A 22,959-nucleotide genomic window follows, 5' to 3' on the forward strand; every position below is an offset into this window, starting at 1 on the left:
GCCTCTCGGTAAAGGAGGGAGAGGGGGAGGGTGGGGGATGTTTATCCCCAGCCTCCATCCCGGGCATGGATTCTGGAGCTCCGTATCTGGGGGTGCACCCTGGCCCCCACCCCTTGGGAGCTGTGGGACCTTAGGAAAGTTGCTTTATCTCTCTGTGCCTCTGTGTTCTGGTCTGACAAATAGCCCCTGCCTCCTGGGCTTGCTGTGTGGCTCGTAGGGAGTATGGGCCCCCGGGGAGGGCCCTGTGCCACTGGCCATGATCACGGGGCGTTTTCTCTGTCCCCATGGGAGCGGCTCCAGTGTATCCTTGGTCAGAGTGGGGCTTGATCTGGAGTGACGGGAGGTCGTGGGCCACCCGGACAGTGGCCCTTCTGAGCTGTGCTCGGAGCAGGTGAAGCTAGGCGCGCCCTCCTTCCCGAATCCCAGGAGAGCCCAGGAGGAGGGCATTCAGAACAAGGAGGCAGCAGCGGGGGCCAAGGCCAAGGCTGGCAGTAAATTTCCTGCGGGGTAGCTGGCCTGGTTATCAGTCGGCCTGGCTATCAGCCCTGGACTTGGGGGGAGGGAGGAGCCCCAGGAGAGAAGATACAGTCTGGGAGAGGCCCCAGCCCAGGGAAGCCACAGTCCTGAGTCTGGTGGGGGCATCCAGTCTGCACCCCCTCCCCCATCTCTCCCACCCCTCCCCCAACCCGGGTCTAGGTCCTTGTTTCCCAGCTCTGCCTGCAGTGCCGTCTGCATCTGGAGACGCTCTGGGAAAGACTGGGCAGGTGCAGGAAGGTTGGGCGGAGTGTCCCTTTGTCCCCGTGTGGAGAGGACAAACCCCTGCAGGCCCGTTCCGCGCTCCTAAGCAAACCTTCACCGTGTTCCTCCCCACCACCCACTCCCACTTGAGACCCCTCCCCACTCCCCAGCTCATCACAGGTTGAACCCTAGGTCCCTAACGGTGGGGATCTCTGTGTCTTTAGAGGGCCCAGGCCCCACCATGGGTGGGGGGACCGCATGGCTGGTTGGGGGCAGGGCGGCCCGCGGCACGTGTGGACAGATGGACAGAGGGCAGCGGGCACGGAGCCCTCCTCCCTCCTGCCCCCTCCAAGCCACGGCCGTTCCCTAACTCCTGATTTTTCATTAAAACAGCAATGGGCTCCAAGCCGACAAGGTCACGGGGCTGCCAGGGGAGCTGAACGTGAGCCATTACGCCGGCCGCTAATGTCCCTGCGGCCGCGGCTGGTGCTGGTGCGATCAAGCACCAGGGACACTCCAATTTCCGCCTGTCCCAGAGCGATCGTATCAGGGCCTGAGTGATCTCCTCGCCGGCGGGTGGAGGTCGGCGGGGAGGCAAGGGGACAGTGAGCCCGGCCACCCAGCCGCTCTCCAGCCTCACCGTCCCTCCCCCAGGAACAAAGCGATGTGGGGGCCTCTCCCCACGCCCCTCCCTCACTCGTGCCGAGTTCGTGCTCCGTGCATCTGCTGCCCAGAAACACGGCTCATTCCATCCTCTTCCAGCTGGAAGAGCTGGGTGAGGGCAGGCAGGGCTGTGCGTGCCACCCGCATGGGGAGGTGGCCGGGGGTGGGAGCAATGGGTGCACGGGTGGGAGCAGCCCCTTCTCAGGCATCCTCAGAACCCCATGTCCCACTGCCCCATTTATTAAAGGGTGGCCTCGTGACAACCCTGACCTGCCAAGTGCAGGGATGCGGGGCGTCTGGGGGCACAGTCCTGAGCCTCACCACTCCCTGGGGGTTCTCCCGATTGCCCGGGTGTCAGCACACAGTGGCCCACTTGGAGGGGGCTCTGCTCCGGGGCTGGTGGCTATGAAGCCAGTTCTGGGCTGGGAGACCGCTTTTTAGAACCTGGCTAAGCAAAAACCAGCAACAGCCCGATTGCTCTGCATCTGGGGGCAGGTCACCTGAGGCTGTGCCTGTGTGGGGCGCCACCCAGCAGCTGAAGGGGTGCCACGCCAGACCGAGCCTCAGGTGTGAAGGCCACATGTGGTCTGCATCCCATCGTGTGGCTGCACGACAGGCAGCTGGGGTGGGGCGGGCTGGCGGCAAAGGGTGCAGGGACGTCTGTGGGTGACGGAAGATGCTGGGTCTCAACGGGGGGGCAGTGGTTGCAGGACCGCATGCATTTATCAGATCTCTCAGACGTGTGCCTGAGAAAGGGCAGCACCGTATGCAAGTGATTCCTGGACAGAACGGTGGAGAGCGTCCCCTCCCCTCGGAGCGGACACGGTTAGCACCTGGGATGGGTCCGGGCTGGACACTCTGCTCAGACGCCAGTGACAACTCGGAGAGCACATGTATCACTTGTCCTTTCGTCCCGCTGCCCCTCTCTGGGCCTGCAGCCAGGAAGGGCTCCTGGGGCGAGGGGGCCCTGGCTGCCAGGGCAGGAAGGGGGCCTCAGGGGCTCATCCCCGTTCTGGCTTGTGGTCCTCCCGGCCTGGGAGCGAGGGGCCCTCTGGGAGACGGAGGGCAGGGCTCTTCTGGGGACCCACCTTCCTCCTGCAGAAACAGCACCTGGGGAGTTTCACAAATAGGCAAACCAACCAATCCCAGAAGGTTCCAGGTGCGGGGGAGGGGGTGGGAGGCTCGGCCTTGGCTTCCTTTTTGCAGTCAGATGGGGGAGAGGGGCTAATTAAGCATCAGGAGCCCCTCAGAGCAGTGAGGTCACAGGGAGACCCTCAAGGCGGCCTCTTCCCCGTGTCCCTGCGTCTAGGATGCTCCCTGGCCCCGAGAGCACAGGCTGGGACTAGAAGGAGACTGGCTGCCCCCTGCCCAGGCCGCCTCCCAGACTAGGCGTGCGGGTGTCCTGGGCCTGGAACGAGCATTTGGGAACACTCCTGGGGGATTCGGCGGGTGGCCCAGACACCGAACCTGTTCTCCTCTGTCAGGGCCCCTGGCCCTCTTTTCCTGTTTGACATAAAAATCAGGGGAGTTCCCATGGTGGCTCAGGGGTAATGAACCCGACTAGCACCCGTGAGGATGCGGGTTCCATCCCTGGCCTCACTCCGTGGGTTAAGGATCCGGCCTTGCTGTGAGCTGGGCTGTAGTTCACAGACACAGCTTGGATCTGGTGTGGCTGTGGCTGTGGCGTAGGCCAGTGGCTGTAGCTCCATTTGTCCCTTAGCCTGGGAACTTCCATATAGCGCAGATACAGCCCTAAAAAGACCAAAAAAAAAAAAAAAAAAAAAAACCCCAAAAAACCCCATAGGAAATATAACTCATCTCACACAAAATTCGTGAACAGAACCAATCCATCTAATGTCCCGACTGAGCCGTAAGGAGGGATGGCGGGGAGATCATTGATCCGAAGATAATCTGCATGTCACAGGACACGAGCGCCCAGCCCGCAGGGCCGCAGGATGTCCCCGTGCCGGCCACGGCCAGGGCCGCCGTCGGCACAGGCGAGGTGTGTGGGCCTCTGTCTGTGACAGGATTTCCCCAGATGCCGAAGTCCCTCACAGAGCAAAGCACACGGCCTTCAACGTACAGGCGGACACTTTCCTGGAAAATCGGGCGATTGCTAAACACACGCAGGAGATGCCCTGTGTCCCCTTTGTAAGTTTCGAGCTGGGGTCACGGCCCGGAATGTCTGGTGGGACCTTGAGACGCCGTGTGAGACCCGGGGCCGCCGGTGGGGCTGGCCTGCAGGACGGAGGGCCCTCATTCCCTGAATGTCAAGGTCACCTCTCCGTCTGCCATCACGGTCACGGACCCGACCCCAAGACAGCCCTTCCTGGATTTCCAGAATGTGCCTTGGAGGTGGAGCCACCTAGCCTTGGACCATCCCGACGGGTCCTGGTGACCGTGAATGCCCCGTAAATGGGACAGGAGGAGCCTGGGCAGAAGACAGTGTCCCCTGCTGGGGGCCTGGCAGGGCATGACCCGCACAGCGTCCAGCAGTCCAGAGAGCAGGCAGAGTGGCACCAGCGCAGTAATCCACAGAGGCCAGCGCTGGACCAGGGTCAGGAGGACAAAGGACTCATCCTGGGCTCTAGAAAGCTCTGCAACCCAGGGAAAGGCTGCTTTAATGCCATACTCTTAAAACATCAAAATTAAGGCAAAAATCCACCAGGAGCAGAACACCTGGTTTTGAAAGACAGAGGGCCAGTGTCACGGCCCTTCCCTTTGGCTTCAGGCTCTGATGTGGCTGAGCAGGCTGCTGCTGGGGCGGTCAGCCCTGGAGGGGTCCCTCGTGGACAGACGGCTCACGTGCTTGGCGTGGCCCTGCGGAGCCCTTCCCCAGATGCTCCAGGGGCCCAGACCCTACCCGGCCCCGCTGCCAAGGGCCGGGCAAGGAGAGGCCTGGCTTCGTCTGACAGCCCCAGAACTCACGGGCCTGGACCGTGAGGAGGGAGGCCCAGGATGGCGGCTGGCTGGGTTTCCTGGTTGACGGAGACTCGCTGGAAGGTACGGATCTTGGCCCTCCAGAGCGTCTGGGGGTTGGCCTGGGCCCTGGGTGACGCCATGCGAAGGACCACATGTCTCTGATGCTATAACAGAGCTGGGTCTGCTGGCCTGTGCTGGCCTGTGCTGGGATGTGCTGGACTGGGTGGTGCAAGCCTATTTTGGGGGTGGTTTGTAGGCTCCTGTAGGGCACGGAGAAAGGAGGCCCAGCTGCTTGGTGCCGGGTGCCGGGTGTGCTTGGCTGGCTGGCCACACCCAGGCTGGTGAGATCCCAGGGTGGTGGGTGGGGGAGGGGCGCCGGGCAGGCGTGACTGAGAGTCTCCCCAGGACTGAGGGCCCGTCGGGGCCTTGCCTGGCCAGTGGCTCTCTGAGTCTATGGTGGCAAACGGTCTCAGTGCAGACGTCACCTCCGAGGTCTGTCCCTCTCCGGGTGGAGGGCAAAGCGCGGTAACTGCTGTGTTTTACTTTATATCCTTTCCAAAAACCAGGCGGAGAAACGCAAATGCCTTAGGATATTGCTTATAAGTGGAATCTAAAAAAATGATACAGGAGTTCCCGTCGTGGCTCAGCGGTTAACGAACCCGACTCACAGCCCTGAGGATGTGGGTTTGATCCCTGGCCTCGCTCAGTGGGTTAAGGATCTGGCGTTTGCCGTCAGCTGTGGTGTAGGTTGCAGACGCGGCTTGGATCCCGCATGGCTGTGGCTTTGGTTGTGGTGTAGGCTGGTGGTTCCAGCTCCAACTGGACCCCTAGCCTGGGAACCTCCTTATGCCCAGGGTGCGGCTCTAAAAAGATAAAAAAAAAAAAAAAAAAAGAAAAAAATGATACACATGAATTTATTTGCAAAACAGAAATAGACCCACAGACATAGGAAAAAAACCTTATGGTTACCAAAGGGGTGGGAAGGGGGAAATTAGGAGTCGTATAACACAGACAACCAAGAAGCACAGACTGCAGCACAGGGAGCTCTACTCTACGGTCTGTAATGACCGAGATGGGAAGAGAATCTGGGAAAGCAGATGGATGTATATGTGTGTGTGCAACTGAATCACTTTGCTGAACCCCTGAAACGAACATGACACTCTAAACCAACTACACTTCAATTTAAAAAAAAGTTCAAAAGCAAAACTCCGGAGCTCCCCAGGGGCCTAGCGGTTCAGGATCCCTCGTTGTCGGGGCTGGGTCTCAGATCACTGCTGTGGCGAAGGTTCGATCCCTGGCCCAGGAACTTCCGCATGCGGTGGGCGTGGCCAGAAAAGCCCAAACCCCAACCCCTCCCAACCCCCAACTGCCTTCACCACCCTTGCCGCCTCTCCTGGAAGGTCGTCCTTCGAGATTGGCAGGGTCACTCCCATGTCCCGCACCGGGGCGGCACTGCCATCCTTGGAGTCCCTGCCTGTGCCGGAACTTTCCAGGCCTGCGTGCTCTCAGTGCCCCAGGGCAGCCCGAGCCCCCCATCCTCCAGACCTGGAGGCGGAGGGGCAGAGGGGCAAAGGAAGGGCGAGTCACAGCGGGAGCCGGGGCCCCCTCCCCGCCCCTGCCCGGGCTGGGACCCTCTCTGTGTGTCCTTCAGGGCGAGACCTCTCTGTGCCCTTTTGACGTCACCGAGGGCCCTTGAGGGCAGCTTCTCAGCAGCGGTGGCAGCGACGCCCGCTTAATCTGTCTGGCTGGACGCGCCGCCCGGTCCTCCCCGCGGTTATTGCATTTCGCGCCGAGTAGCTTGGATTTACTGGGTTATTGGCTCATTTTTCATTTTGCATCTGTAGGAACCAGACTTGGGAATGAAAAGCGGGGCAGGGCCTGAGCCTGACGAGGGAGGGCTGAGGGTGAGCGCCTGGGACGCTGGAAAGGGCTTTTCACAGGCGGTGGCGCAGGGCAGGGAGGGCGGCCTCGGACTTGGGTGGCCTGGGGCCGAGCCCTGGCGTGGCCTTGCGGCCGGGGCGGTGTGGCCGTGGCCATGGCTTCCCCGGCTGCGAAGCTGGAGACTTAGACCCACCTGGAGAGTTTTACAGCACACAGTAGGTACTCAATAAGTGCAGCTACGTTGATTGCTATAAGACGTTATCCTGCTCATGGATGTTTTGTGGCATAAAATAATAGAACTGTTTTATTTGGGGGCTCTCTCAGAAAACATACATACGAGAACACGCCAGGAACTGGCTGACCTGACAACAGCCCCTCGCTGATATTCAATTATCTCCTCCCCACCCCCACCTGCAATTCGATTATTTGGCGCTTGCATCAACACGTCGGCGGCTCTCCTGAGAACGTGGGAGTTAACCTCGGGCTCCTTTCTTGGGTGGTGGGGTGGTCTCCAGACCCCCTAAACCCCTTTCCATTCTTGAGATCCTCGGGCCGGCCAAGCGATGGAGAAAGATAGCTGGCAGCGGGGCTGGGATCCGCGGGCAGGTGTCTTGCTCACAGCGCTTTTGCCGTTTCCGTCTCGGGTCCTTGTTCCCGCGGGGGCTGGGTGCTGGGGACAAGCTGCAGGGAGCACGTCAGGCCCCCCGGAGACCGAGGCAGGACATAAACACGGAGCAGATCCTGGAGCAGAATGACTTCAGGGCTGCTGAGGGCTCTGGGGACGGGACGCAAGGGGCTGCCTCGGCGGCTGGCAAGGCCTCTGGTGGCGGGCGGTCGGCATGGGCTGCAGGAGGGGAGCCAGAGGCGGGGCGGCCAGAGCCGCTCTGGGCCAAGGCTGGGGGCTGAGCTGGCCGGCAGGATCATGCTGCTGCTTGTTTGCGAGGCCTCACCGCAGGCCTGTGCGGGATTTTGCCCCGCGCTGGAGCTGCACAAGGGGACTGTGAGCCGCCGTCCAGCCCCTCCTTCCGTGGCTGGGTCCTTGCCACGGTCTTGGGCACCCGGATCTGATGAAACCCACTCCTTGGAGAAAACAGCAAACCCATCGCAAGAAAAGCCAAGAGTGCCGCGGGGTTATCACCAGCCGGAAAGGGTTATGGGCACTTAACATCTGCCCGTAGTTCAGGGGTCACTAACTCTGGAGGGCATTTATGAGTTTGAAGACTGGCAGGTTCCTCGGAAGGTGAGTTTCTTGCCAGTCAAGTGGCGTCTCATACTGGTGGCTCCCAGCCTGGGCCGGGCCGGCTAGGGCACCCTCGGCAGCATGGCCTCCCCGAGTCCTGGGATCCCAACAGGCAGTGGTGTCGGTCCTGCCAACTCGCCCTGCTGAATGCCCACGTGGTCCTCTGGCACCCGAGTTCTGTGTGACAGTGTTGCCCCTGGTGCGTGGATGCCTCCACGTGGCAGGAGGCATGTGGCCTCTTTTTATCCTTTCCGCCTGGTGGCCCAAAGCCCAGGAGGCTGCCCTGGCAGTGGTGGCCCAGTGGGGAAAGCCTGAGACCCGCCCCCATGTCAGCTGGGTGGCGGGCGCCTCCTCCGTGGCTGCGGGCTGGACAGCTCTCTCTCTGGCCTGGCTGCCTGCAGGGGGGACACAGGACGGAGACCCACTGCCCTGGGCTCCCTCTCCTGGCAGGATTAGGATGGGACTCTGAGGGGGAGCCAGGGAGGCCAGGAGAGGGAGGGGGGTGGGGGTGGGCAGAGGAGCTGACTGTCCCCGGGTCTGGGCCAGGCGGGGACTCTGCCTTGACCCCTGTGGGCTCCCTGGCTGCGCACATCCCCTCGTGCTCCCCTCGTCCCGCCACGGCAGGTGCTCCATGGCAGGTGCAGCCAGTGCACCTGGAGCTCATCCCTCTCTCTTTGTAACGCATCTCGCACACGACCTCTGATGTAACTTGGTCCTCCCAGCAGCCTGGGGACACTGGCCTCTCCCCGAACTGTGTGGGGCAGCCCCCCACCCTGCCCCCATGTCTGGGCTCCGCTAGGCCCCACCGGCCAGGCTGAGGGTGTCCAGGCCTGGACAGAGGGTGACCCAGCTCACTCAGCCCAGGCTGGAGGGTGACAGGAGGCAGAGTGTCTGGGGTCTGGCCCTGGCGAGTGTCCCATTCACTAGGTTTGTGCAAACAAATTTCCTTCAAGACATTTTTTTAATTGAGGTGACATTCACATACCAAAAAATGAACCATTTGATTTCATTTTAATGTTTTTGGCCTCGACCTCAGGCTGGGGATTGAAGGACTCTGCCTCTTTTAATCGCTAGGCCACCAGGGAATTCCGAAATGCACCGTTTTAAAATGCACTGTCCCGTGACCTTTCACCTATTCCCATGCAATCACCCCCTATCTAGTTCCAACATATTGTCATCACCCCAAAAAGACACCCCTTTCCCCTCCCCCGGCCCTTGGCAACCACTAATCTGCTTCTCATCTCTAGGGATTTACTTAACGCTCTGGCCACTTCCTAGGAAAAGAACCATTCCGTGTGCCACTTTGCACACCTGCCCTCTTTCAACTGGGGTCATGTCTTTGAGGTTCATTCATGTTGTTTTCCTGAATTTCCTTTTTTTTTTTTTTTTTTCCTTTTTAGGGTCACGCCCAAGGCATATGGAAGTTCCCAGGCTAGGGGTCGAATCAGATCTACGGCGTCCAGCCTACACCACAGCTACAGCAACACAGGATCCAAGCCATGTCTGTGACCCACACCACAACTCACAGCAACACCAGATCTTTAACCCCCTGAGCAAGGCCAAGGATTGAACGCTCGTCCTTAGGGATATTAGCCAAGTTCATTATTGCTGAGCCACCACGGGAACTCCCCTGAAGCTCCTTCTCGATAGTGTGTCTGAAGCACTGGCTGCTGGCCGGCAATCTCTGTATATACCTTATTTCCCTCTGCCCTCACGCTAACCCTAAGAGGTAGGGTCTCTGTGAATCCCATTTAAAAGACAAAGACACCCAGGCTCCTGGAGGTCAGGCGACACGCTGCCAAATGGTGCAACCAGGACTTTGGTCTCTCCGTCCTTGGATGCAGCCTCTGAATCCTGTTCATTTCTGGAGCCCATCTCCGCCTCCCGGAAGGGCTGCCTGGGTGTCGAGCCCGTTACCAGCTTTATCTCCCACGGGCAAGCTCCTTGCAGGCAGTGAACTTGTGTCCTTGGCTTTTGTGGCCCCCCGTGGACCACGCACCCACCCAGCGGGTGCTTTAGAAATTACCAGGTAGCGACTGTTAATGGGCTCCGTAGGTTGGGGCTGATCCCCGGCCGTGGCCGTGGCCTGGATAGGCTCCAGTTTCTCAGCAGTCTCCACAGGGGTACGGGTTCCTGCTGGGATGTTCTGTGAACTGTGGGCCAGCTGGTTTCTCGGCCCTCTTTTGGACTTAAAGGAACACCGGTGTGTTGCAAAGCTCGGGTCCTGCCGGGACAGCCCAAATCTCTTACTCTCTTCCCAGAAAAATAGATCGAAATTTTGCTTTCCTTTTTACCGCCATCGCAGAGCAGATGTTAACTTTCCAATAAACGGGAGGAAAAAAATAGAGGAGAGACATTTAGCCAACTATAGCTGTGCAGGCCGGAGTTATCACTCTGATTTCAACTGGGACCATAAAATTTTATGAGCTATTAAATTGTCCTAAAGCGCCTTTAAGATACAAACTTGAGTGTCTGAGATGGCCCATTAAAAAAAGTGGGTTACATCAGGAGAACTTTTACTACCAACCCTCAGTTGTGTTCAATCAATAAAACTTCTAACTAGCCGTGTGGCTTTGGGCAGAGAATGTGGGTCCTGCTGGGGCTGGGCCAGCTGGTGGTCCCAGAAACATCCTTGAGCATGAAGGGAGCCAGACAGCAGGGCTGTCGGCCAGGGCCCGGCACCTCTGAGGCTTCCTGAACGTTCTGCTTCCTGCCTGGGCTTCCATGGTCAAGCGGTGGACGGAGCTGGGAGGTGGGCCAGAGACCAGCATGTCAGGTCTTGTAGCCACATGTGGGCTTAGGGTGTCCCTGCTTCCTGGGGGCAAATGGGGGCACCGCGGGGCCGTCCTGGGATGAGACGGGCCAGCCCTGAGCCACTGCTGCCCTTGAGGCCTTGAGCCTGCCCCTCGCATCTTGTGTACAGACCGTGGGGTCTGGGGCCCAGGGGCGTCGCCTACCTGCTTGGCCGCTATTGTCCCCAGATTCTAGGCGCTTAGGGTGGCCAGGAGGCCTGGTCCTGGCAGCCAGCGGCAGGGCCGACCCTGGCCTCCTAGCCCATTGCGACAGCCCAGTTGGGCAATTCCCACGGGCTGAGCTGTGCCCGGAGCTCAGTTTCCTCGTCCCAGTGTCTGGATCCGCGCAGACACGTGCCCCCATCGCTGTTTATGTGGTTGCCTCTAATCTCCCAGCCTCTGGAGCCTCTGTCCGTCTCTGGCTGGGTTCCCCGCCGTGCTCTGGCCCCAAGGTCAGGGAGTCGGTCCTCCCAGGCCTGCAGCCCAGCCAGCTGGGAGAAGGCCCGGGGAGGGGCTTCCTGGGGCAGCCAGGCGGATGGGCCTGCATCAGTGGGGTGTTTGGGGGTGTCTAGCAGGGACAGGGCGTCAGCGTGCTGACCAGGGCAGGACATCAGGCCTGCCTTGAGGCGTGTGTTCCGCCAGACGCCAATTAGCCTGGAATTCAGAGGCCCGTGGCCTCCTCGCCCGCCTGGAGATAGGGCCTCGGATCCGCTCCACCAGACGGCTCCTGTGTGGCCTCGCTGGGAGTCCTGGAGTCCCTCCACCCAGGAACACTTCCAGGGGTCAGAGGGCTCTCAGCCTCCCAGTCTCAGCTGGGGTGGGAAAGGGAAGGGTCTGGACTGCAGGCCCCTGGGATCCTGACCCAACCCTGCCACCAACTGAAGGAGGGCTGGTGCAGTCATTGTCCCTCCAGGGGCCTTGAGAAGGAGGCAGGACCCCCCACCTTGAGCCCTGGGTCTTTCTCTGCTCTAAATCTCTGGGGCTCTGGCTAAAGGGTGTCCCCTAGGAGTTCCGTGTAAACAGTGATGCGTTTGCAAGAAAAATCCACCAGGCAACCCACGTATCAACCATTTCCACTCTAGCATGAATCAGCTTTTCAGACCAGCTTGGGTGCAGAGCTGGGAGGGGACAGGTGCTGGGCATGGCCATGGTGATGAGGGGTGTGGGGCAGACTGGGAGGGACCTCAGGGTGAACCTGAGAGTCCTGAGGGTCCCTGGGAATAAGGCCTGGGAGGAGCGGGAGGTACCATCTCAGTTTGAGGAGTGAGTTGGGAACGAGAGGCCGACACTGGGAACGGAAGCCTGTGAGTGATGAGAACTTTCCTTCTGGGTAATGGGGAGCCAAGGAGGGCTGTTCAGGGAGGGTGTGGCAAGCTAGGACCCATGTTTGGGGAAGTTGACGCCGGCGGACAGCGTGTGGCAGCTGTAGGTGGAAGAGACAGAGCAGGCCCTGAACTCTTAGAGTCCGCTGAACCCAGTGAGAAACGCCCACCGATGAGGAGGGTGGATGCTGGACTCTCCCTGCCCTTTAGCCAAGGTGGCAGCTTGTCTTGGTGGCTCTGCCACACGGGGCTGCCCCAAACCTCAAGGACCCCACCCCCTGCCCACAGAAGATAAAGTTCTCTGCTCTGTTGGGGGTGGGGAAGACGTCGGGCTGCCCCAGGGCTTCTAGAAGCTTCTCCAGGAATACCAGTTCTGTGAGATGTTAATGGGGTCCCAGGGAGAAGGCTCTAGGGTAAGGAGGTCTCGAGAGCCCAGGTTCGGGTCAAACCCCATCTTCACTGCAGGGGGTTGAGCCTTTAGTCAGCAGCAGGCCCCACCACCCCTGAGCCGAGCAGGTCTGGTCCTCAAACATGAGTGACCCTGGGACCCCATGTGGTTGCGCCTTGCGGAGCCCCCTGCGGCAAGGCTGGCAATGCCCTCCTTGAACTCCTGGGGGTGGAGGGTGGGCATGCCAGGTGTCAGCCGGAAGGAAAGGCCTGGAGCTGCTGGGCTGGAGGCTTCTCCCCCCACCGCCTTCTGGCCGCCCCATTGCTGGGATGTCGTGTCCCTAGGGGGCCCTCCTCTGCCCCCCATCACTCAGCTCTGCATCGCCCCCTCTCCCCGCAGCAGCCCATCCCCCGGGGGCCTTTCTCATAGGCGTTTCCTCAGGGATCTGGCGCCGCAGCGTTAACTTAAGTAGGGCCTGGTGTGGAGGCCCAGTGCCCCCAGGCCCGGCTCTGGACCCCATAAGGCAAGAGCTTTGCTGGGGGTCCCAAGGTGCGCAGAGGGGCCTTCCGAGGCGGGGGTGTTGTTGGCGGAGCCGCACTGACACCGGGCTCCCACCCTGTCGGCTGAGGGATGGGCTGAATTGGGGGGTCCCTGCCACGGAGATGCCCCCTGCCCGGGACCCTGCGCCTTCCTCTGCGGGAAGACCCTGTCCAGCTGGGCCCCTCCTGCTTTCCCGGGAGGGAGGAGGCAGGGGACGGAGGGCCCGCTGCACCCTCCCCCAGCCATTACCTCTGTGGGTGCGCCTCTTCCACGCCCCTTCCGCCTGCTTTGGGGTCTTGCCCACCGCGCCCCCCAACCCTGCCCCCGCCGTCTCTCTGCCTTCTTCCCTTCCCAGGCCGGGTCTGAGAACCGAGCCTTTGAGACCCAGGCGTTCGGCCTCGGGCAGGAGCGGACCTTGGGCCCAAGGCTCCATCCCTCTGTCCATCCACTGACCGTGTGCTCTTGGACATGTTGGGTGACTTTTCACGGCCTCATCTGTCGTAGTCGTGGGGCCCAGCCCCTGGGAATGGGGACGGGCACATGAGGCAGTGTGCGCCTGGCATCTGTGTCCTTAAGGGCAGAGACAGTCGGGGCTGTGTGGGCCCTGAGGGGACACCCGGCCTGGCCTCCAGGAGGGAGCGGGAGGAGGGCCACGGTGGCTCAAGGATTGGTCCCTGGTCCTCACCCTGGGTTTCGCCCCTTGTTGCTCTGGCTGGGACAGTACTGGGTGCCCTGGCCACTTTCCCGGAAAGGGGGAGGGCACACTGGGCGTAGGCAGACCCCTCGGGCCAGGACCGGCGCTGGACATCCGAGAGGGTGTTCTGAACGCGTGGCCCAATGCCCACAGTAGGCAGGGGACCCAGCCCTGGGGGCGGCGCAGGGTGTGTCCCCCTCCTACTCTTTGCTGCCCTAGCTGTCCTGGCGGGGCGGCTGGAACAGAACCCCAGGTGTCCCCCACTCTCCCTGGCACTTTAGAAAGTGGATTCATTTGGCCTGTGGTTTCTGAGTGGTTTGGCCCACAGGTACCCAGAGGCTCCGCTGCCAGGGATCCCCCCGCCATCAGCCGCCGGGAGCCCGAGGGGTGGACGGCCTGGCAGTGCAGGCATTGGCTGGCAGCTGCTGCCCCCACGCCCCCGCAGCCCCTCCCAGCTGCCCGGTTTCCCAAATGGGCCTCCTGGCGGGGCGCCTCCTGCAGCGGCCAAGCAGGAGCACTCCTCTGCCTCCCGGGCCGCCCTGCGGTTTGGGCAGGAATTCAGGGAATTGGCCGTTTCTGGCTCCCTAGCTGAGGACACAGTGGCTCCTGGGGGTGAGCTCCGAGCCTCAGGAGGTGCGCACAACACTTGGAGAGGAGTGGCCGGTGGGAGGGCAGCCCCAACTGGGCGTCGGGCCTGGGGGCACCAGCCAGCCTCTCGGCGGTGGGGGGTGCGCAGAGCCGTGGGGCCAGAAAACAGTGGACACTGTGACCTTAGAGGGACATTCCCTCTCTGGTGTCAGCTTGCTCTTGCCTCTCCTTGGTTTATTTACGTAGTCGACAGGCGTTAATTGAGCACCAACTGTGTGCTTAATTAATTGAGCACCTACTGTGTACCGGCTGCTGTTCTAGCTGGTTCTCCAGGCTGCCTCGCCTTCACCCTGGCTCCCCCCATCCTTCCGGCCTCAGGCACAGTCTCCTCCAGAAGCCTTCACTGTCCACCTGACGCCCCGGGCCTGCCCGACGCCCCACCAAGGTCCTGCGGCCACCGTGTGTCTTTCCCGCATTGTGGCGCCTCCTGATGGCCCTGTTCCAGGGCGAGCCAGCCTGGGCAGTGTGTTTCTCCAGCGGCCGGCCCTGCGTCGGGCTGCCTGCCAGGTCTCAAGGCTCCTGAGTGAGGAGAGGGAGGGATGGTGGGCTGGGGGGTGGGATCGTGGGGGGCGGGGATCCCAGGAGGAGGTGACGCCATCTGCCTCGTCCCCGGGGTGAGGCTGAAGGTTCAAGGCAGTCAGAGAACAGGGCCTGACCTGACCGTGCTCCTTCCGCCCGCACGACTTCCTGGGGAGAGGCGCTCATCTGCCCATTTTCCCGAGGAGGAAACTGAGTCTGGGGTGGACAGAGCGTGGAGTGGTGAGCTGGGCTAGATCCTCTGGCGTCTGAGGGCGCGGCTCCCCCAGCGCCTCCCCAGCCCCACGGGAGCGCCTATGCCCTCGGCATCATCACTGCGGCGTGAAACCCTCCTGGATGAGCTGGGAGGCCTTCCCGCCAGGCCCACCTTGGCTGCGGCGCCTGCCCACGTCTCACCTTCAGATGCCGGGTCTTAATTAGCTCCCAGGGGAGCGGGGCTCCCTTCCAGGGGTGGGGCTCACCTGTGTCTCCCAGCTGGGGGAGCGGCTGTGTTCCACACGCGTGCGCTCTGTGTGTGCAGACACACCTGCCCCAGGCACACGCACAGACACGGGGGCACGCCCACGCACGCAAAAACACCCTCGGGCCCTTCCACCCTCTGTGTTGCTCCCGGGAGGTGCGTACCTACACAGACCCTTGCTGGGAGGCAGACGTGCAGCCCCCACATCTGCGCACGCGGGCCGGGCCCCGAGCCCAGGCCCCGAGCCCAGACCCAGCCGGAGCCGGGCAGCGGCTGCCTGGATGCCCTCCTCCCGCCCACGCTCCCCCACCCCCTGCAGCTGGCCCGCCTTTTGCAATTCTTACATTTATTTCACAGTCATTTACATCGGCAGAGGCTTTCAAAACACTTCAGGCTTGTTTACTGAGCTGAGCAAGGACACTTTGTCTCCTTTCCAACTCAGCCTTCCAGAAGGATCAGGAACGTGCCGTCTCTGCGCTGGGCCAGCTGTGCGCTGTGCCAGCAGCGGCCCCCGGCCTTCTTAAAGGGCCAGCTGGGCTCCGCCTCCTGTGGGACGTGTGCCCTTGAACCTGGGCCGCCCGCACCCCCGGGCTGGGTCCCCAGGGAACACTGTGCCTGGGAACCAGCACGGGGGTGACGTGAAGCCACCCCCTCAGTCTCCGCGGGCCATTGTGCTGCTGACGGAACAGGCCCTGTTTTATCATGACTGCCTTGTAAGCTAGGCGGGCGGAGGGACCCGAGTCTGGGGACTGCGCCCCCCGCTCAGCTGCTCCCTGACACAGGGTTGGAGCTATGGGGACAGGGGGGGTTTCTTTTCCGTCCCCTCTGGAGGCCAATGCCGGCTGCCTCCCCCAGAGACAGTGCTTCCCCACCGGCAGGGGCCAGGTGACCCCTCGGTCCCCAGGACCTGCCCCACAGATGGCCACAGAGGGGGTACTGGAGCCCAAAGGGGACAGCTGCTTAAACCTGGGTTCTGGGGGTCCTGGTTTGAGAGAAAAGCAGAGCTGTCCTGTGGGGGGACGGGCAGGCCCTCTGGGGACCGTTCCCCACCCGGCTCTTGGTCGTTTGGAGCCTGACCTTGGTCCTGGCCTCTTCCTGGAGACCCTTCCTCTGCCCACTGCCACGGCCTCCAGCCCCTCCGGTTTCTAGCCTTTGCAACAACCTCCCACGGACATCCAGCAAGCCTCGTCGGCAAGGGCGCTGGGCACTCCCTGTCCTCTCCCTTCACCCCTCCTTTCCCCCAGGCCTGCATCCTTAGGACCTACTGCCCGCTGAGCCCACGCGTGGCCTGTTTGGACATCAGCCTTGGTGGAGACAGCGCCACTGCTGCAAGCTTCAGCAGAGCAAGTTCAAGGTCTGAGGGCCCAGGTCCAAGGAGGTTTGCCAGGGACTCATGCATATCAAAGAAGACAGACAGGGGATGGGCCAGCACAGCCGACCCCAGAGGGCAGGGCTGGGTGGAGAAGCAAGCAGAGGCGGTGCGGTGCGCCCTGAATGCGGTGCTGAGCCTCCGGGCAGCCAGAGTGAAAAGGAAACGTGGCGGAAGAGGAGGGTGCTCTGGTTCGAGAGAGAAACTTTTGATGACTTTGTTATTGGAGGCCTGATGCCCCAGCCTGGAGAGGCAGGTGCTCTGAGGGATGCCGCCCGCAGGCCTGAGGCTCTGGCCTAAAGCAGCAGGGAGAGGGGCGCTGAGGGCCCAAGTCTGAGGGTTTGCCTCTCAGCAGGGAGGTGCCTGGAACCAAGTCTCAGCCCCACGATGAGGGCGAAGGTGCATCTCCAGGCCGAGCGAGGGTGGGGCATGGGACCCTTGCATCTGCAGGGCCTGGGTGTGCGGAGGCCCCGGTTTCCTGGGGTGTGAAATGGGATGGAGGCTTGGGCTGCGGGGGTTAAAGGGGGTTCAGAGGCCGAGGCTGGAAGCCGTGGGGGGCCACCTGCTGATGTCAACATACGTGAGTGAACAGCCGATGCCACCCTGATGGCATCTGCGGTGGCCCTGGGGCCTCAGGGAATCCTTCAGAGTAAGGAGAGTTCTGGAGCCCTGGCAGGTGGGAGTGCAAACCTGCCACGGATGAGAGGCTGCCACCCCTCACTGTCGAGCCCCCCCCGTCCCTTCACCCCCGGCCCTGTCCCTCCAGGTGGGCGACCCAGGCCCCTGGGGCTGGCGGGGCCCTGGGTGCTGGTGGCCCTTGTTCCCAGTGTCTGGGGACGAGTCCTCATGCATCCCAGGGACTTCCGTGCCAGCCCTGGGGGACCTTCTGGGGGAGCCCAGCTCCCTGCTCCTGGGCTGTAACTCTCCTCTCTGAGGCCTCTCCCCGACCCCCGCTGCCCTCACTGGAAACTGGGGAGTTGGGCTTGGGGGGGGTGGGTGGGTCAGGAGTGTGCCTGGCACCCTGAGTGGCGGGGGCTGTGGTTCTGGGTCAGACCTGTCTCTGGGCTTCCCGCCCTTTTCCTGCCTGCTCAGCACCCTTGGGCCCTGGCTCCTTCCCTGGTCCCCCGGCACCCTCCCTCCTTCTCTTCTCCTCCGTTGCCCACTTCCCTGGTGCTGTGGAAGCACCCCCACCCCAGCCTGTACACAGTTGCTGGACCTGTGACCCAGCCTGAAAGCGGGGTGCCCGTCTCAGCCAGGCCTGGGGAGCCGATGTGTTTGCCAGCTGGCTTCGGGCTCGCCCTGCCCGAGGGGGGTGTTGGGGGGGCACCCAGGAGGTTCGAGGGGCATCCGCTCTGGGCAATGCCAACAGGCGCAGCTACAAGTTGCCCGGTTTCCAAGTCTCTGAGTCACCGGGACGGAGGGAAAACAGGTTTGTGGCCAGTGGCTGGGAGTCGGATACTCTTAGTACCCGACCTGTGCAAAGTAGGTGACCCCAACGTTCCCCGCAGAGCACGCACGCCCGCGCTGCTGAGACTGGCCGCCTCTGTGGCCCCACTGGGGCCATTCCAGCAAGTGCTCCCACTTGACGGGCAGGTAAAGCGAGGCCCGGGCAGACTTGCAGGAGAGGGTCTGGGCTGCGGCCGCGCTGATCTTGGCTCCGGCCTCGAGCTCCCCGGTGTTGCCTCTGAGGGTGACTCATCCCCAGGCACCTGATTGGCCGCACACTCTCCCGCCCTGGACCCCGCCCCGCCAGCTGCTGGATCCCAGGAATGTGTTCGGCCTGTGGGGTCCCCAGGGAGCTTGGTGCTGGAACTGGGGTTGGCCCGGGCTTCTGCCCTTGATGCGTTTCCCCTGGGTTTTCAGCCCTGGCGGCGTGGGCAGGCTGCAGGGTATTTCCTCCGCCTGTTTCTGATTTATTCATACAAAGCTCATCAAAACCAACTCTGTCCCCGATCTGACTGGCCTCAGTCTTTTATCTGGGAAACAGGAAGCTGTGAATTTTGCTAGAAGAAAACTAAGGTATCTGCTTCGGGCCGTATCCCGTGATGCTGACCTCAGGGTTCATGTGCCTCAAGATGAAATTCAGGGAATTCCCGTGGTGGCTCAGTGGTAATGAACCTGATTGATGTCTGTAAGGACACAGGTTCGATCCCCGGCATCACTCAGTGGGTTAAGGATCCAAACAGCTGACAAGGTCTAGGCAGCCTTCACACGGTCCCTGTTTGGGAGGGACTTTTGAAAAACTGCATGGACACGATGATCAAAGTAGGGACATTTTGGGGTCCCGAGGCAGCAACCAGAATCCCCGTGGGGATGGCCCTGCAGAGGCGTAGCCGGTGTGACAGGGTGGAGGCCGCGTGACAGCAGGTAGGGGCTGTCAGGGGGCTGACGAGGGCCTCAGGCAGCGCTTGCGCACCTGCCAGGCCTTATAAAGAATCCGGACCCTCGGGGGAAGTAGGGAGCCACAGAAGGTGAGAGCGGGGGGCAGCCTCCGGGTGTTTGTCAGGACCCCCGCTTTCCTGACTCAGCAGCCAGCTTTCCCCCCTGCTCCTGAGTGTGAGGCTGGCCAGGGTCTCCCCAACCGTGCCTTCCAACAGCCCCCCTAGGTCTTGCGAATAAGAAGCAGAGTTTGGGGACCCCCCCATGCCAAGCCCCTCCCCGCCTGGAAGAGGGAGGTGGAGGCTTCTGCCCACACCACCTGAGGGACAAGACTGCCCCCACCTGCCCAGACCTGCCCAGGCCGGGTGGCTGGCTCGCTGGGACCTGGCCAAGCCCCTTCCACTGTCCACTTGACCGGCTTTTGCTGGGTCATGGAACAGAGGGGCCCCCAGTCACTGGGAGGCGGTGTGCTTCGCAGCTGGGCTGGGGTTCGAGTCCACCTTTCCACGGGGCACTGTGGGACGTGATGTAGGGCGTGTCCCTCTCTGCGTCTCAGTTTACCTCTCTGCAGGGTGGGGACAGTCGCTAGGGCAGGGTGCCACCTCCTGCAGGCTCCAAGGCTGCTCGTGGCTTTGATGGACACCAGACCAGCAGACAAAAGCAGCCAGAGTGGGGTAGGGGTGGAATGTTCCAGAGACCCGGCCCCTGAGGCCGAGCGGGGAGGGGCTGGGGACAGCCACGACCACAACCCTCCCTTGCTGTTCTATTGTTGTGGGTCTTTCTGTGCTGGGGTGATTTTGAGGTCTCCGTGGGGTTCAAAATAGGGCGTTTGTGGGGGAGCTGGTAGCCCCTCTGGCTGGGGGTACCCTCCTGGTGGGGGGCAGAGGCTGGGAGTGGGGGACCGTGGGAGCCCCCCAGGCCATGAGGGAGCCGAGCCAGCCATCCAGGCTGGAGGGAGCAGCTGAGCTTGATTAGACCACAAGCCGAGGGTCGGATTCCAATCAAGGGAGAACCTCATTCCTAACGAGGCCAACAGCGCAGGGTTGATTTCCCTGCTCCTTTCCGTTCAGAGACGGTTAATGAGGCACCTACGGTGTCCCAGGCTCGAATTAGCTGGGCATCGCTGAGGTGCGTGGTTCCATATGGGCGGCCCCCATGAAGGGGCCAGGAGACCAGAGCAGAGAAGGGAAAGGGGCTCCGGGGAGACACGACCTCCAAGCTCCGCGTGGCCGGTGACAGACCCTGGCGACGGCACGCAGCCGCGATGCGTCGGGGTGAGAGGGACCCTCCTCCCCTCTGTGGTCTCCCCCAAAACCCAACGCCCAGCCGGACGAACCACGAGAAACACACCAGGCAAACCCCACCTAAGGGGCACGCCACCAAAACCTGGCCAGCCCTCCTCAAAACTGCTAAGTTCGGGAGTTCCCGTAGTGGCTCAGCGGTAACAGACCCGACGCATACCCACGAGGACGCAGGTTGGATCCCTGGCCTCGCTCAGTGGGTGAAGGATCTGGCGTTGCCGTCAGCTGTGGTGTAGGTTGCAGAAGGGGCTTGGATCCTGTGTTGCTGTGGCTGCGGTGTAGGCCGGCTGCTGTGGCTCTGATTCAACCTCGAGCCTGGGAACCTCCATATGCTGCACATATGGCCTTAAAAAGGCCAAACAACAAACAAACAGAAACCTGTGAAGTTCACCCCAAACAAGGAAAGTCTGAGGAGCCCCCCCAGCCCAGAGGGGCCCAAGGAGATGTGATGCCCGAGCGTCATGTGGGCTCCTGGATGGGGTCCTGGGGCCACAGCAGGACATTAGGGGACGAACTAAGGGACTCTGAATAGTGCGGACTTGAGTTCCTAAGGTGGGGTCTTGGCTGATGAATTGTAACCAGGGCCCCACACGGACGTGAGACGCTGAAATCCTTGGGAAAACCGGGCGCGGGCAGATGGGAACGCTCTGTACACCCGTCTCAGTTCGGCTGCTGACCTTGAATTGTTCTAAATAAATGAAATTTTACTAACAAAAAGGAGGCTCCAGAGCCAAGAACACATGGTGGTGGTGGTGGAGGGATGAGTAAGACTCGGCAGCCCCATCACAGCACAGCCCCGTCACAGCTCAGCTCAAGGCACCCAGGGATTCTGCCGTGAAGGCCCCGTGTTGCTTTGCCTGACCCCCGAGTCCCACCCGCACTGCCCGCTGGATACCTCCCGCGGTGGAACCAACACTCCAACAGCTGGTTCTGAGCCGCGGTGGGTGAGGAGCCCAACTTTGGTGGGACATTGTGACCAGTGGGCCTCCTTGCCTGTCCCAGCCCTTCTGGGTGGGCGGACGGATGCACAGCCTCTGCAGGGGTCCGTCCTGCCGTGCCACCCCCTGTCCTCTGTACCCCCGGGCTCCACGGGGGAGGGCTGGAGTCAGTGGAGAGCTTGGCAAGTCCCCGGCTGGCTGTGCAGCCTTTTTTCTGCCCGCACAGGCTGAATCCTCGCGCCCCAGTGAGGCCAGTGTGACGGTTCCCGCCTTACAGGTGTGCCAAGTCGTGGCAGGGGTGGCAGGGCCGGAAGTCCCAGCTGAGTCTCTCCAACTGGAAAGCCAGGCTCTTACCCAGCTCACCACACCCGTCTCGGCACGCAGGGTGGCCCCGACGCCGTGCAGAACTGGTGACCGCAAGCCCGGGTGTGAACTGGGCCCTCGCCAGGGCGTGGGGCTGGCGGGGCAGTGATGGACTGTAAGTCACACCCTCGACTTGCTCAGATTTCCTTATGTTTTCACGGCGAGTGTGTATTTCCGGTGCTATCAGACGGAGTCCTTCCACGGGGGGCGGGGGGGGGGCAAGGATGCCTGGGGCGGCAGGAGGAAGGGAGCCCTCTTTCCAGCCCCTCCTTGCAAGAGGGCTTCAAGTCTGCCCCTGGGAATTTCTGGTCTTGGGGGGAAGCTGGAAACCCAACAAGAGCAGCTTTGTCCCTCCAGGCCTGCGCCTGTGCAAACGCCCCAGAGCCCAGGGCAGGAGGCAGCGTGATTCCCACACCGCCGTCCAAGAGGCAGCCGGCAACCTCGCCCGCTGCTCCCAACCACCGCCCCGTCTCCAGGCCATCGGACGCCCCAGTGGCCCATGGAGGTCAGTGGCTGTCACCCCACTTAGGGGCGGAGGATGCCGGGACAAGGCAAGAGACTGCCTGGGGGGGGGGGGTGGGGGGCTGGGTTCTCGTCTCCACCCTGTGGAAACGTGCTGGGTGCCCCGGGTGAGTGGATCTCTGTCAGAGGGGGCCCAGTAGTTACCCAGCTACTGGCCGCCTGGGGCCAGGCAGGACACCGGGGCCCATGGTGGGGGGCGTGGCAGAGAGAATGGCGTATCGGGAGCTAGGTTCTGGAAGGTTCCGGAGAGGCCAGACAGGAGGGTGAGGCGGCTCAGAGACCCACACCCCCCAGGGGCCCCCATGTCCCCCTGTGGAAGGAGGGACCGCTGGGCAGGAGCTGAGCCACAGAAGTGGTGCTGTGGTGCAGCACCCACCTCCCCAGGTCAGGTCAGAGGTACCCGTTCTCCAAGCTGCTGAGCTGCTGTCTGCGGATGCCTTGCGGCTAGGTACTTCTCCAGAGCTGCCCCACCCAAGTTTAGGCCCTGGGGGGCATGGGAGCACCAAGTCGCAGTCCCCTTGCCTTGACTGGGGCAGCCCTAAAGGGGAGCCCAGCGCCAGAGCTTTCCGTGAGGTCCACTGAAGCCTTCTGCCCCATCCTGGAGCCCTCACTGGCTCACAGGTGCGTCCCTGAGAGCCCTGCCCAGTAGGCCAGCTGCCTGCAAATCCCCCCTCCAGGCTGGTCTCCTGAGAACCTGACTGCAGGCCTTTGGGCCTAGAAATGGCACCACGGAGACATTGTTAAGATGGGCTTTGGGAGGGAAGCAGTCGTTTTCAAGGGCTCGAGAATTGGATGCTATGACTGGCTGTGGTCATTGGACGGAAGAGACACAGTGAGAGCCTGAGGGTGCCTTTGCATCGATCTAAGAGTAAGTGTGGGTGGGAGTTCCCGTCGTGGCTTTGTGGTAAGGAGCCCGACTAGGATCCATGAGGATGCGGGTTCAATCCCTGGCCTCGCTCAGTGGGTTAAGGATCTGGTGTGGCCATGAGATGGGGTGTAGGTCGCAGGCTTGGCTCGGATCCCTTGTTGATGTGGCTGTGTCGTAGGCTGGTACCCATAGTTCCCGTTTGCTCCCTTGCCTGGGAACTTCCACATGCTGCAGGTGTGGCCCTAAAAAAAAAAAAAAAAAAAAAAAAAAAAAAAGCACCTATATACAAAAGATTAAGTGTGGGCAACATCAGCAAAAGCTAAATCCCGCCCCTCTATACAACAATCAAAAAACAGATAAATCTGTTAGCATCTACTCCCCCACACCCCAACCT

At 61.7% G+C, this 22,959-nt stretch overlaps 1 long non-coding RNA gene across 1 annotated transcript; it reads right to left on the reverse strand.

Annotated features, from left to right (window-relative positions):
* Window positions 6,491–22,809, reverse strand: LOC102160511. The gene is made up of 3 exons (XR_002338168.1): window positions 15,170–22,809; window positions 14,485–14,563; window positions 6,491–14,347 (listed from the first exon to the last, which is right to left on the reverse strand). It is a non-coding gene; the product is annotated as an uncharacterized LOC102160511 (long non-coding RNA).

This window comes from Sus scrofa, chromosome 1 (assembly GCF_000003025.6).
Source record: "Sus scrofa isolate TJ Tabasco breed Duroc chromosome 1, Sscrofa11.1, whole genome shotgun sequence".
NCBI classification, from domain to species: Eukaryota; Metazoa; Chordata; class Mammalia; order Artiodactyla; family Suidae; genus Sus; species Sus scrofa.